This window comes from Macaca mulatta, chromosome 13 (assembly GCF_049350105.2).
Source record: "Macaca mulatta isolate MMU2019108-1 chromosome 13, T2T-MMU8v2.0, whole genome shotgun sequence".
NCBI lineage: Eukaryota > Metazoa > Chordata > Mammalia > Primates > Cercopithecidae > Macaca > Macaca mulatta.
Window position 1 is genome coordinate 82939085 of NC_133418.1, and position 15362 is coordinate 82954446.

The window sequence follows — 15362 nt, forward strand, 5'->3', positions numbered from 1 at the left end:
TAGCTGCGCGTGGTGGCGTCTGCCTGTAATCTCAGTTACTCAGGGAGGTGAAGCAGAAGAATTGCTTGAACCCTGGAGGCAGAGGTTGCAGTGAGCTGAGATTGTACCATTGCACTTCAGCCTGGGTGACAGAGTGAAACTCTGTTTCAAAAAAAAATTATATATTCTACAAATGAATTTCTTGAATATACACTCTCATATGGTAAGACGGTCTTTTCATTCTATTCTAGATTTTCTGTTTTCATCATTGAGCAACTGAGCATGTGTTATTTTTCAATTAGAATTTTTTTTCCTAGAAAATAACACACATATAGAGTGTACACCAGAGGTTGTAAACTCAGATTCTTACAGAATTCAGAATGGCAACAAAAATGTGTAAAGTGAACTGGGTTTAAGAAAAGTCAACTGCCAGAAATGTAATCAACTTTCATTTTTACTTAACTAGGGCATAAGTACATAATACAATATAAACATGTATGATATTAGAGATTATATATTAAGATTGAAATTGAAAAACATAACATAAAAAATAGAAATATGTAATTATTAATTTTTTTCTTTCATACCTCATTACTACTTTGCTTTAGAACCAGAAATGTGACACTTTTTCTTTTACCCCAACATGTCAATGTTGAGTCTTGCATTTCATGTTGTGATGTGCTGTATAGAATTCAACCTTGAATCTTTTAACTGAGAGCAATCGTTTTATTTAGTTTCATAATGGAAAACAGCTGTTCATGGCTGAGCATTGATAGAATCTTTGTATGATGGTTTTTATATTTAGGGTAACCACTCCTGAGATATTTGTAGAATTCTGGCATTCTAACATTTCAAAATTTAGTTTCGGGGAATGAATTGTGGTTCAAAAAATTCCATTTATATTACAATATTGAGAAAGGTGAGTTCAAAAAATTGCATCTATGGTACAATATTAGGAAAGATCATTTTCAAAAAATTAGAAACTTTTTTGGACTCTTATCCTGTCTTCAGCTCCACAAGTTTTAGAGAGCAGTTGAAGAGACCTGTTTCATTTTTGAAAACTGATTTCAGCATAGGAAAATGAGCCAGATGATTCTTTGCCAAATGAGTTTCCCTAAGATATAATTTCACTAAGAATGAGAAAACTGAATAGTCCATTTGCATATTTGTGATGATTCTTAGAGAGGTACCCAAAAGGGTTAGATGGCTTGCGATATTTACTGAAAAGGCATATACTTTGATCCAATCTTTGCTGGTGAGCTGGGGTGAGTATTTTTGTTGGATGATATGAACAAGTTAATAATTTTTCAGCTGTTCCTCCCCTCCCACCAATGAAAGACTCCGACATTGCACACTAACTACCCTTTATTTATCAGAACAGACGAATGTTATGACTAGTGCATAGCCACTTTATCAGGCAAAGCACTGAACTCTTTATGCTTTTAGCCGTGGGAGTAAATCTCATTCACTAGGCCCATGATATGTGTTCTATTTTAACTTTTTAGCACAAGGCAATTCCTGGTGAATTACTAAGTTTCCATAATTGTGCAAAATTGGCCACCTTAGATTTAAGATTCATAACAAGGTCAGTGTTAATGTTGATCATCTTAGGAGCTCTGTTCTGTAGCCAGGCTTACTAAATTTGACCTGTCTGCTTTAAATTTTTCAAGGCTTCTCAACACACAAAGCTAAGTCATTTCCTGAAATTGTGCCTGTGATGGACACCATGCCCAAAAGTTCTCCAATCACATCGAAGTCTCTTTGGAACCATAAATAAATATAGCTGACTGGGTGGTATTATTTTAACTGGGCTCTCATAAGCTTCACTAGGAAATGCCACAAATGATTTAACTTTTTCACACAACCTGTCCTGTAAGTTCTCAGCCATGTCGTCATCTTGTTGAGCAACCGGTGTTTCTGTTTAGTCTTCCATTTGCAAATACTTGTTTTTGTTCGAGGTATGAATTTCTCTGTCCTCAGTAGATACTCTTTTGTAAACTTACCATTCATAAAAGACTTCAATGCATGAGCAATATTTTCTCCTTCTCCAGAACTTCATTTCACAGTTGTGTCATTTGTTTTATTTGCTTTGAAAAATAAAACATGTTGAAACGTCAGTCCTTTATTTTGGATCGTTAAGTTTCCCTACCAGCCTCACAGCTTTTTTGTTTGAATTCTTTTGATACTGACACATTTCATTTGCATGTCAAACTTGGAAGAATGTTTTTAACTTCTCTGAAAATAAAAAGCTATTTTCCATTTTTTTTTTCCAAACATGCGAACACATAGCTCTCTTTGATGGTTTTTTGTGTCTGTCCTTTTGACTGAGTTATGGATATATATATATGAATGTCCATATAAAAGTTACTTTCTTCCCAACTCTGTTATAAGAAAATCATAGTCTAGGACTATAATGAGTGACTACTGACCCTCGGCCTCAGTGATAGGAAGAGAATGGGGAGTAGTAAGGGGTATGGTGGTACGGAAAACTATTCAGCTGCAGAGGACTCATTCCTTGCTGGAATGTGATTTCATTATAGACCTTCTGAATTCTTAAACCTAAAGAAGGTGTAATGTACAAATAGAGAAGTGGACCTATTTTAAGTATGTGGCTTGATAAATTTTTCATGAATAGATCATAGATCAAGGAACAGAACAGCATCAGGACCCATAAGGCCCCTCACACTTCTTTCCAATTGAGACCTTTCAGCTTTTTGAAGAAAAAAGTATTTGGATTCATATGGGAACTCTCAATTTCTAAGTTTTGTCAAGTAATTCAAAACATTAAAAGAATCCCTTGGGCCAAACAAAACACATCTTTGGCTAGAGTCAGCTCAAAAGACTACAGCCTGAAACCTCTGGTTTCCATGCTTTTCTTACTGTCTGGCAGCTCACACTTCTCTGCTCCTCCATCTAGAAGGGTGGGCAACCATGTTTGTATGTTGTGATACCAACCATGGTTGACTGGGGTCTTTCTCTGGGATTCTGGAAATGGGACACTGGAATTCTCTTTATCCTGGTGATGGTGCCAAAAGTGGCTCTAGGCCTAGAGAAGGCCCTATTCCACCATTCATGAGGAGCAGAGAAAGCCGATGCCCACAGCGAGAAGGAAGCAGAAGTACAGAGAGAGAGAGTGGGAGAAACTGCTTGGTTCCCCAGTGGTTTTCCAGTTTTCTAGTTCTTGGTTCTAGCCCCTCCTGAGGCCGGTATAGATAAGGGCTGAGGAGCTAATTAGGCTGGTAGGCTTCTTCAAGAATTCAAGAGGAACAGTCAGGTGGGTGAATCACAGTAAGTGATGCTGGTGACAGCCAAGGACTGGCAGCCAAGTGGGCAGGGGTCTCCATGTGAGAGGCCTCTTCACTCAGAGTCACATCCTAGGCCAGTGGGCTGGGATCAGGGGTAGAAGGCCCAGCAGGCAAGTAAAAGATGTATATTCCCTCAGGTGAGCTTGTAACTGAGTTCTAGGTTAAGAAATGTAGGAGACGGAATGATTATTCCAATTCTCTGCTCCTTCCCTGCAACAGAATTATATACCCATGCCCTTTGCCATATGGCTTTGCATACACCCTACTAAAGGAGGTAGAGCCTATATTCCCATCCTGTGAGCTTGGCCAGTTACCTTGCTTTGGCTAATGGGAATATGGATGGACGTGACGAGCCAGTTCTGAATTGAGGCCTTAAGAGTCATGGAAAGCTTCCACTAGCCCCTTTTTGTGCTGCTTCCATATGTAATGAGAAGAGCCTATCCCAGGTAGCTGCTGGTTCCAGGAGAGAGAGATGGAACTGATCTGTACCCAGCTCACCACCTGAGTCACAGCCCTTCTATCTAACCCACAGATTGTGAGTGAGGAAGATGTTTGTTTTTATAACCACTAAGATTATGGGATGATTTATTACATAGTATTATCACAGCAATGGCTGACTTATATAGAGAAGAATTGGGTCCTAGGCAAAATTAGGGACAGAAGAGCCTGATTGTATCAGAATGGGCCCAGGGGAGGGGAGAGGTGAGCTCAGGCTCAGAGGCAACTTGGTGCGGGAATGTGGGTTCTTAGAGGTCATTCCAGAGGGCACCAGATCCGTGTATGATTGGAAAAGGGAAATGAGAGTGGTCTGGGGGAAATACCTGTCACCTCATTGATCATCTGGCTGGAAGGAAAATCAGGAGGAACACAGGAGCCAAGTAGTTGTAACTGAGCTGGTGACATTATTCTAAGCCGTTGTGTCTGCTCAAACTTTACATACTCCCCAGCTCGGTTAGCATTGACTCAGGAGCTGTGAGCATTGGTGGATCTAGTTGTGAGGATCCTGGGAAGGTAGCAGCAGGAAACATAAAAGAGAGCAGCAGCACCGCAGCTCTCAAATGCTCACAAGTGTGAGTGCGTGTGTGTGGCTATCTAATGGTTCTTCTTTTATAAATCTGACGGTTGCTTTCCACCCACCTGCTTGCTGTTTTCGTTGACATCTCAACCTGGAGTGGGTTTGAGGCTGGGAGGCTGAAACATATTCTGACCACATTCACCCACTTTCTGAGAACTTGTAGGCTCAGATGAAGCCTGTGAAACTACAGACTGATAAGACAACTAGACGATCAGGGCACAATGGGGTGGCCAGTGATACTTGTTGCCACAGCAGAGGATCCTGGGCAGTAGTAGCACAGACAGGGTGTTTCTGATTTTCCTTCTTGAAATTCCTCTTCCCAGGGGCTTCCAAGCTCAGGAAGCTCTTGTCATCTCCTAATCGAGGCAGACGAAGATGAGAGTTCTGTAGGGAGGCGTTTCCACTTAATCAAGGCCAGTCATACCCAAGCTCTAGGATTAGACAGAGATCTGCAGATCTGTGCAGTTGCTTGGGCAGCCTGTTTTCTGTCTCTGCTACCTTGTTATCTGGCCCTTCTCTGAATTCCTGTAGCTTTTCCAGGACTTAAACAATGAGATTAACAGCTATCATTTTTTGAATGCCTACCATATGCTAGGCTCTCTAGTGGATCTTTTACAAGTATTATTGATAATAACAGCAAAGATAACTAATATTTACTAAGCATTTGCTAGGTGCCAGGCACTATGCCAAGCCCTATACTTGTATTAACTCACTGCAAATCCTCACAACGAGGCAACATGGGTGTCATTATTTTTATACACAAATAATAAACGGTGGAGCTCACTCCACCATTTGGATCTAGATCGGTCTGACTCCAGAGCTTTTGTTTTTTCATTGGCGATGCTCTCTTGCTTGATATTGCTCTCCAGCTATGCCGGGACACTGTGCAGTTGTGCACCATAGACTGGGACAGATGCAGAAGGCTGGGATATGGAGTTAGACCAGGAGGATGAACACAGGATGGTAGAAGTCCAGTGAGTCATTCATGAAGGGGACAGGGATAAGGTTCAATAAGAAGTATGGTGAGGCCCTAAAAGGCAAGAGGAGCAGGGGTACAGACAACCCAGAAGCCATCAGATGTCCTGGCAGGCAGTCCAGGGGCAGGACAGCAGATCCTGGAGGAGACAGCTGGCCACAGCATAACTCGTAGTTGTGGCTCTGCCCTTTACTAACTTTTGGGCAAATTACTTACCTGCCCTGAACTTTAGTTTCTTCATTTGTAAAATGGGCATAAAGAAACCTCCTTCATAGGGTTGAAATAACTGAATGAGATAGCAAATATAAAGCACCAGTGGCAGTGCCTAGTATTAAGGATGTGCTCCATACCTAGACTGCTACATTTCTAAGATAGGGGCTCAGGCACAGAGGCAGGGAGAACCTAGGCTATCATAACTCAGAGTCAAATAAAGTGCCCCAGGAGCAGCATTCTAACTAACCTGCTGACTGGGATTAGTATTTGTTTGAGAGACTGGAATGGGGTTAACTGACCTCATTTCCATACAGAGGAGGGTGGCTGAACTGAGTGAACAAGCAGGTACTGCTTTTTTTTTTTTTTTTTTTTTTCCATAGATGGGTGTTGAAATCCCAGCCCCATACAGCAGACAGGCTCTTGTTCAGGACTTTGGACTTCCAGTCTGATGTCCTTTCAATGATACTGTGCTGCTGGTAAATAGACACTTGACATAAAATATGTTCAAGCATGTCAATGGCACATGCATTGTAATGGTTTTGAAACATGTCTGCAAATTCCTTGATGTTCCTCCCACTAAGGGGTAGCGTTGAATTCCTCTCCCCTTGAACATGGACCAGCCTCAGTGACTTGCTTCTAAGGAAGAGAATGTGGCGAAAGTAATGCTGTGTGTCTGCTAAGGCTGTTTAGAGAAGGGAGATACAGCTTCCTCCTGGCTCTGTCTCCCGGGATGCTTGCCTTTGAAACCAGTTACTGTGTTAGGAGGAAGCTCAGGCTACATAGAGAGTCCACATGAAATTTTGGACCAGCAGCCCCACCTAAGGTCTCAGCTAACAGTCAGCATCGATTGTCAGACAAATGAGCGCTTGAGAGTTCAGATCATCCTTGAAGTTGTCCCAGCTGATACCAAGTGGAGCAGGGATGAGCTGTTCTCAACAAGCCCTGCCCAAATTGCTGATTCATGAGCAAAATAAATGTTGTTGTTTGCAGCCAATAAATTGTGGATGGTTTGTTTTGTAGCAATAAGTAAATGGATCATGCACATGCATAGTAGAGCACAGAGGAGAAGCAGCAGGATCCAGTTCTGAGACCTTGTGCTGCAGAGTTGCGCAGTTGATTACACATTTTCAGCTCTGCTGTGTGCTTGCTGGGAAGGTTATATACCCTCTCGAGACTGTTTTGTCTTCTGTAAAATGGTAAGATGGTAAGATTGATTGTATGGGTGTTGTATTAGCTTGCTAAGGCTGCCATAACAAGATACTATGGACTGGATGACTTAAACAACAGAAATTAATTTTCTCATGGTTCTGGAGGCAGGAAGTCCAGTTTCTTCGGTGGCCTCTCTCCTCGGCTTGCAGATGGCTGCTTTCTCGCTGTGTCCTTGCTTCCCAGCATGTGCCTAACAATGTTCACATTTCCTCTTCTATAAGGACACCAATCCTATTGGATTAGGGCCCACGCTAATTAGGATTCACTTTAACTTAATTACCTATTTTAAGGGTGTGTCTCCAAACACAGTCATTCAGAGGTACTGGGGATTAGGACTTCAACATATGAGTCTTGTTGAGTGGTGGGGAGTGGGTAGATACAGTTCAGCCCATGACGATTGTTACCAGGATTAAATGAGGTAAAACAAACATAAAGAATAGGTTACGGGTGGACACATCAGGAGCGTTTAATAAATAATGGCCATTATTATTATATATGTGACGTCAACCTGATTAATTATACCTGATACATGCAGAAAGGGGAACACCACTATGTATGTCCCAGGGGAAGCTGTATATTCCTCTCACTTGGATGACAAGAGAAGACAAGCTCTCTACTAAGCGCACTATGTCCCTCCAGCTCCTAACCTGGGCCCCCTGCTTAGTGATGGTGGCAAGAGAGGGGCTAAGGAGTCCCCTCTGGAGGGAGGAAGCAGCATTATTTCTTGACCCTCAGAGACAGCTGCTTCCTTTGGGGACCCTTGGAAGGGGCTCTTTGTTTAAGCCTGGAAGATCCCAGGGTGGTAGCAGGTAAGGAAAGACCTGGGACAGTGTACAAACCAGAAGTGACTCTGTCTGCAATTGCCTGGGTGCTCCAGAACTGACCCTTGGAGTCATCCCCACTGGAGACAATTTGGAAAAGGTATTTTCGAGAGAAAGTCTCCATGCAGAAAACCTTTCTGCCAAGTCCTTTGTTTTCCTAATGTTGCCGCCGTGTCTGGAGCTGACTTTTTAAAATGGCATTTTCCTGGAAAGGATTTTTTGGTCTTTTTTGGAAATGTCTCATGTAAAACAAGATCACCAGTGGGCCGTTGAGTCTAGTCTCCCCGGGCGAGCTTGGGAAATGGCAAGTGGGCGGGGTGGAAGTCTGGGTGGGAAAAATAACAAAAAACAAAGTTGGAGGGAAAGCGGGACGTGACAAAGGGGTCAGCATTCTGTGTTAGGAATAGGCTCAGAGCTCAGGATTCATTCCAGTGGGTAAGGCATCGTGGCAGGGAGGGAGGGAGGGGAAGGGGCCCTTGACAGCAGGACTGTGGGAACGTCCCCTGAGAGCCTCCATTCACCTCAGAAATAGACCTATCCCAGGGCCTGCCACCTCCTTCACTCCTTTGTGTGACATAGGTGAGAAGGCAAGAATGATACAATAGGGGCCATGTCTCTTCCATCAGACTGGATTTCCTTCCTGAAGAGAGGAGCTGTAGGTGGCATTCATTCCACGGCTCTAAGAGGGTTGACTTGTATCTTCCCGTCAGACTGGGGGGTCCCCAAGTACAGGGACCCTGTCCCTCCTTGACCTAAGGAATCCCTAGAGCCGGGAACCTCCTTCCCTTCCTTCTCTCTGTCTCTGTGAACTCACTGTGTGGGAGGAGCTTGGTTTGTGACCTGCCTGACCCAGTGAGCTACTCACAGTTGCATCTCCACCCTTAGAAGCACAGGCAAGATATGTTGACTGAAAGTCATTGCTGTGAGCAGCTTGTCACTACCTCTCTCCAGGCCTAGGGCCAGGGCCATTTCAGTGGCCAAGTGGAATTTCTGTGGCAGGAAGACTCTTGGAAGCTCTTTGCAGAGCTGGCTTTCATCCTCTAGGCTTCTCTTCTGTCCATTCCTTGCTCTTCTGTCCACTCCTCAGCCTGCTTGTGCCTCTCAGTCCCGGCCGGCCTCAGGTCTCCTGGGTTTTTGGTGACCGTGGGCCTCAGACTGGAATGAGGACAAAGAGCAGAGGAATGGGTAGATAAGAATTACTGAATCTCTGAATTAAAAGCTACTCTAGGGGTGGTTTTCTCCATTTTTTTTTTTTTTTGTCTGGAAAGTAAATTCATACAGTGGACACTTAAGAATAGCTGTTCTGTGCCAGGCTCTGCTTCAGACACCAGGTACATAGTGGTAGACAAAGCAGTCATGGTTCCTGCCCTCATGGGGCTAAGTGTCTGATATTTGAATATTTGGACAATAGTTTCATTGAGTAGCCATACAGATTGTGCTTAGAAAACCATGTTTTTGGAGTTCTCCCTCCCTCCTAAGGCAACCCATTTCAATTTTGGACAGCTCTGAAAGTTATAGGTGTCCCTCCACAGATTGAGTCAAAGTCCTTCCCCTTCATAACTTCCACTCCCTTGTCTCCGCCTACTTTCACATCTACCCAGGGCAATAAGCCTGTTCCCTCCCCTCTGAAAATCCCTCACCATGGTGGTAAACCTGTTAGTTTTTCTTTTGTTTTATTTTTGGCTATCTTATTAGGTATATTCATGTTTAGGGTTGTTTTAGTTTTCTGGAGAATTCTTCTTTTTATCATTTTGTGATTGTTTTCTTTACTTTTTCTGACTTTAATATTGCTTCACCACTTGACTTCAAAGTTGTGGGTTCCTACCACCCTCCCATTTCAATAATTGGCTGGAAAGGTTCAATAATTGGCTGGAAAGGTTCACAGACCTTTGGAAGATGCTTTACTTACTGTCACTTTTTTTGGATAATGATCACTTGGTATATTTTTTCTGATCTCATTTCAATAATTCTGTGTTACTACATTTTAAGTGTGTTTACTAGAAAAACCAAAAGGCTGAATTTCTTATTTGATCTTAGTGTTTCTTTTAAGAAGTAATTTTAATTCTTTACATTTGCTACATTGATTGTTAGAACACAGTTATGACTGGTATATATTGCTATCTTAATGTTTTTGTTTTAAACTCTTAGCTTCTTTCGATTCTTTTTTTCTTTCTGTTAGTATATTAACAATTTTCTATTTTTGTCTCTTATTGTTTTAACAGTTACATTTGAATTCTCTTCTTTGAGTGGTTATCCTTAAATTTTTAACATTCTGTGAATGCTACCAATTTTAAACTGTTTTTACTTACAACACTTCTGACACCAAATGGGTGGTTTTTTTTTTCCCCCTGCTCACAACTGTTTCCAACTTTCTGGGCACCAGCTGGGTGTCCTACAATTCAGTTCAATTCTGACACTTACTGACTGAAGTTAGTGTCAGACTCGACAGGTTTACGGGCTCAGTCTCACAAGCCTCCCTTCACTTCAGGTGCCTATTACAAATTGGGTGCCCAAGATACTACCACTTCTGTCTGACTTGGCTACAAAGTTGTGGGTTCCCACCACCTTCCCATTTCAGGTTCAATAATCATCTGGAAGGGCTCACAGAACTCTGGAAGATACTTTGCTGACTGTTAGTTTTTTTTTTTTTTTTGTAAAGGAGCAGATGAATGGCCAGATGAAGAGGCACACAGGACAATGTCCAGCAGAGTCCCAAACACAAGACTTCTGTTCATATGAAGTCGGGGTCTGCCATCTTCCCAGCACATGGATGTGCTTGCCAACTCTGAAACTCGCTGAACCCCTTCGTGTAGTTTTTAATGAGAGTTTCATGATGTAGACAGGATTAATGAAATCATTGGCCATTGGTGGTTGAACTCAACCTTCAGCCCCTCTCCCTTCCCTGGAGGCTGTGGGTGGAATAGGGCTGAAAGTTTCAAACCTCTAATCCTGCCTAGGTCTTTCAGTTGACCAAGACTCCTGAATCTGTCCACATACTGTCAACTACCAGTCCTCTTATTAACATACAAAAGATACTCACCACTCCATAGATGCTAAGGGTTTTAGGAGGTGTGTGCCAGGAACCAGGGACAAAGATCAAATACTGATTTTTATTATATCACACTGCAATTTAGGTTTATACTTGGCTGTACATCATAGAAAACAGTGGATTAAACATCTAGGGGTTTATTTTTAAACGAGAAGACTGGAGTAAAAAGTTCAGAGCTAATACACATCTTTAAGGATATCATTAAGCACCCAGGGTTTTTAAATTTAATTATCCTTTTCTCTTACCCTTAGTATGTGACTTTGTCTTGTCTTCATGGTCGCAGGGTGTCTGTTGTTCCTCCAAGCATTTCGTCCTTATTTTAGGTAGGAAGAAGAGAAACGGGTGACGGGTAAAGGGCAAAGCATTCTTTCTGGAAATCAACCAGCAGGCTTCTGTTTATATTTCATTGGCCAGAACTGCAATACATTGCTACCTCAGCCTCAAGGGAATCTGGGAAGGTGTGTATTTTTAGCTGGGCACAGTGCTGCCCTGTGAAAAATCAAGATTCTATTAAAGAGAGACTATATACTGTGTGAGTTGCTATAAGTATACATAATTCATGCATATGACTAACAATTTTACAATTAATTAGACTCTGTATATCCTTAGGATGCTCTTATTCTAATTACTCCATTCTAAATTTTATGTTACTAGTATTTAGCATTTTAGGTCCACTTTTGTCTTGTTTGTTTTGTTTTATGAGATTGGGTCTTGTTCTGTTGCCCAGGCTGGAGTTCAGTGGCACGATCATAGTTCACTGTAGCCTCGAATTCCTACAGGCACACACCACCACACCTGGCTAATTTTGTTATTTTATTTTATTTTTTTATTTTTGTAGTGACAGCGTCTTTTATGTTGCCAGGGCTGTTCTCCAGCTTCTGGCCTCAAGCAATCCTCTTCCTTTGGCCTCCCGAAGTGCTGGGATTACAGGCATGAGCCACCGTGCCCAGCCCCACTTTGTCTTTAAATGTCATAAAGATCAGACAATAGTATTGTTACCGCTATTTTACAGTCAATTCTTGTTTAGATTTACCCACATGTTCATCCATTTCTTCACTTACCATTGATTCTTCCACTCTACTCCTTCTTCTCAGCTCAATTTTCTTCTAGAAGTGATAAATTATCTTGTATTTTTCTGAAGATGTGATTAAAAAAAAAATCCCCACTCTTGAATGATAGTTGATCTTGGCTGGGCATTCTACAATGATAGCTTTTTTTTTTTTTTTTTTTCCTCTAGCACAGAAAAATTATTCTATTGGGTCTCTGTTTGCTGATGCCAAGTCTGCTATTTTTTTCTTATGAATGATCTCTCTTTAATTCCTGATGCTGTCTTGGCTCACTGCAAGCTTTGCCTCTTAGGTTCACGCCATTCTCTTGCCTCAGCCTCCTGAGTAGCTGGGACTACAGGCACCCACCACTATGCCTGGCTAATTTTTTGTATTTTTAGTAGAAACGGAGTTTCACCGTGTTAGCCAGGATGGTCTTGATCTCCTTACCTCGTGATCCACCTGCCTCAGCCTCCCAGAGTGCTGGGATTACAGACGTGAGCCACTGCGCCTGGCCTCCTGATGCTTTTATAATTTTTCTCTCTCAGTCATGTTCTCAAGTTTCACTAAAATGAGCCTTGGTGTAATTTTCTACTTAGGTATCTTGCTCAGAATTCCAAGAGCTTCTTCAGTTGAAGCTCTACGCCTTTTGTCAATGTAAGGATTCTAGCCATTACCTCTGAATATTTCTTCTCCTTTCTTCTCTCCAATTTCTCCCTCTAGCACTCATATTAGATGTAAGTTGGACCTTCACATTCTATCCTTTATGTCCTGTACTTGCTCTGCATATTTTTCCTCTTTTAATTGTTTAATGTTACATTCTGGAAAATTTTCCTCTCCTTTAGTTTTGTCTAATCTGCTATTTAATGAATCATTTGACTGTATGTTTTATTTACAGAAGCTCTAGAAGTTACTTTTTCAGGTTTATCTTTTTTAAGAAACAATATTCTATTTGTACTTTATGGTTTCTGTTCTTTATTTCAGATTATTTTATTTTAAATTCTTGAGGTGATAATCTTCCTATTCATCTTCTAGTCTTTTTTATGGTGGTTCATTTCCTCAGGTGGGTTGTAATTTTTTGTTGTGAATTCATCTTTAGCTGCTTTTCCCCTTGGGATAGAGAGGATCTTCTGTAGAAAAGTTTTCTATTCTTCTAGAATTTCTCCATGTGCCCCAGGGAGACTGTTGAGGACAAATTCTTACATTAAGAATATAAGAAGAATTTTTTGATTTGGGATTCAAATACTAGGTTGTGACGGCTAATTTTATGCATCAACTTGGCTAACCCATGGTACCCAGTTTTTGGTGAAACACCTAGCTTGGTGGTGCTGTGAAGATAATTTTTAAAAGATGTGATTAACATTTAAATCAGTGGGCATTGAGTAGAGCAGATTACCACCCATAATGTGGATGAGCCTCATCCAGTCACTTGAAGGCCTGAAAAGGAAAAGAAGGAATTCTGTTTCTAGGCTGCCTTTGACTTGAGCTATGACATTGTCTCTTCCCTGGGTCTGTAATTTGATGGCTTCTCCTGAAGATTGTGGATTTGCCAGCCCTGATAATTGCATGAGCTAATTCCTTAAAATCAATCTCTTTCCCCATCTCTCTATCCCCCATCCCTCCCTCCCCTCATCTCTTTGTCCTATTGGTTCTATTTCTCTGGAGAACCCTGACCAATATGCCAGGTAAGCAGTGTAAATTTGTAGAGCACACTTGTGTTTGGTATGGATTTGAAGTTTTGTGGGCTATCAAAACTCTAGCCTCTAGACATTAGGACCTATATTTGGATAAATATAATCTTGGACCATCAAGACATCAGCTGAGGTTTTCTACTCTGACTAGGAGTTTTCTTTTTAATTTCTGGCACCTAGAAATTTTACTTTATTTATTTATTTGTTTGTTTATTTATTTATTTATTTATTTAGAGACAGAGTCTTGCTCTGTTGCTCAGGCTGGAGTGCAGTGGCATGATCTTGGTTCACTGCAACCTCCACCTCCTGGGTTCAAGTGATTCTTGTGCCTTAGCCTCCTGAGTAGCTGGGATTACAGATGCACTCCACCATGCCTGGCTAATTTTTTTTGTGTTTTTAGTAGAGATGGAGTTTCACCATGTTGGCCAGGCTGGTCTTGAACTCCTGGCCTCAAGTGATCCACCTGCCTTGGCCTCCCAGAGTGCTGGAATTACAGGTGTGAGCCACCACACCTAGCCAATTTTACTTTATTTTTATGAGCTTAGCTATGTTTACAAAATTGTTTTTTTTTTTTTCTTTCTTTCTTTTTTCTTTTGCTATGTATTACCAATATTTTAATGGGTTAGTAGAGGGAGTGGAAGTCCATGTTAGCTCAGTGTGTAATGCTTCTGGAAACTGAAAATCTGACTGGGTTTTAGATTGTTGAAAACAGCTTTCATGTTCCTCCCTAAGACTTCTCTAACCAGTTGCCCTTCACATGATGAGGTGCGTTATCTCCATTGGACTTTTCTTCTGCTGTCCAGTTTGTTCATGTGCTTCCTGAAGAGTGGGACCCCAGCCAAAGCTGCGTTCCTCACTTATGGTTAGACTAAGAGGTCAGAACCCACTGTCACTCTACATTCTGGATTCCACACTCTTCCCCATGAGGTCTTAGGTTCCAAGAAGTCTTTGGGCTAAAACATCACAGTGTTGGCAGAGAATCAGCTTCCAAAACCCGTAGTGGGTGGAAAAAGAGTAAGAACTGTCAAAAGAAGCTGGGAAGTGTGAAAGGGTAACTAGCATTTAGAGAAGTTAAGGTAAATGAGATGTGGCCCAGCCTGTGGAGCCCTGCAGGGACATTCCTAGCCCTTTCTCAGGACAAATCATTTCATGGCAGAAAGCTGCAAGAGACAGTCTCAGTGATTTTTTTTTTTTAAATTATTATTTAGGTTATTATTTGCATTTGGTCTACTTTTTTTCAGGCTTAGATTTTTTTTTTTTCAGGATTTTGTGCAAGCACCTTAAATCTCTGTTTAGAAACCTTGCTGTGTTCTGTTTGGTGTGTTTTGTTCTGATAAGCCTGGATTTTATAACTGCCAGGTCTTTTGTAGAATGGCTGGAAGCAGGGACCTGTAGCCTGATGAAGATAGTTGCTAAGGAATAATTCATTTAGTGTAGATTAAGAATCACACCAGTTATCATCTCAAAAGGGAAGGACAGAGGGAGATGGAGAGGTGGGGAAGGAGAGAGAGAGAGAGAGAGGAGAGTTATCAGGTAGAGAAAACCTGCCATGTGACCTTTCCAAATCCCTTAACCTCTCTGAGTCTCAATTTCTCTGTCTGTAAATAGAAAGCATTTAACATTGACTCCCCTGCCTCAAATGATCTGAGCTCTGATTTCTCTGGTAGCAAAAAAAAAAAAAAGACAGTGATGTAGGGTTGTGCTGCTGGGAAGAAAATATGCTGCCTGCCTGTCTGCCTGCCTGCCCGCCATCCATCCCTCCCTCCCTCCCTAGTTCCTTCCTTCCTTCCTTTCTCTCTTTCTCTTTCTTCCCTCCCTCCCTCTCCCTTTCCTTCCTCCTTACCTCCCTTTTCCCTCTTTCTTTCCTCCTTCCCTTCCCTTCCTTTCTCTTCCCATCCTTTCTCTTTCTCTTTCTCTCCTTCTCACTCTCTTTCTCTTTCTTTCTTTCTTTCTTTCTTTCTTTCTTTCTTTCTTTCTTTCTTTCTTTCTTTCTTTCTT

The 15362-nt window shown here is 41.7% G+C and overlaps 1 long non-coding RNA gene across 1 annotated transcript; it reads right to left on the reverse strand.

Moving 5' to 3' along the window:
- Positions 1-7201: 7201 nt before the first annotated feature.
- Positions 7202-11050, reverse strand: LOC114671730 (uncharacterized). The gene is made up of 2 exons (XR_003721771.2): positions 10873-11050; positions 7202-8733 (listed from the first exon to the last, which is right to left on the reverse strand). It is a non-coding gene; the product is annotated as an uncharacterized LOC114671730 (long non-coding RNA).
- Between the last annotated feature and the right edge of the window lie 4312 nt (positions 11051-15362).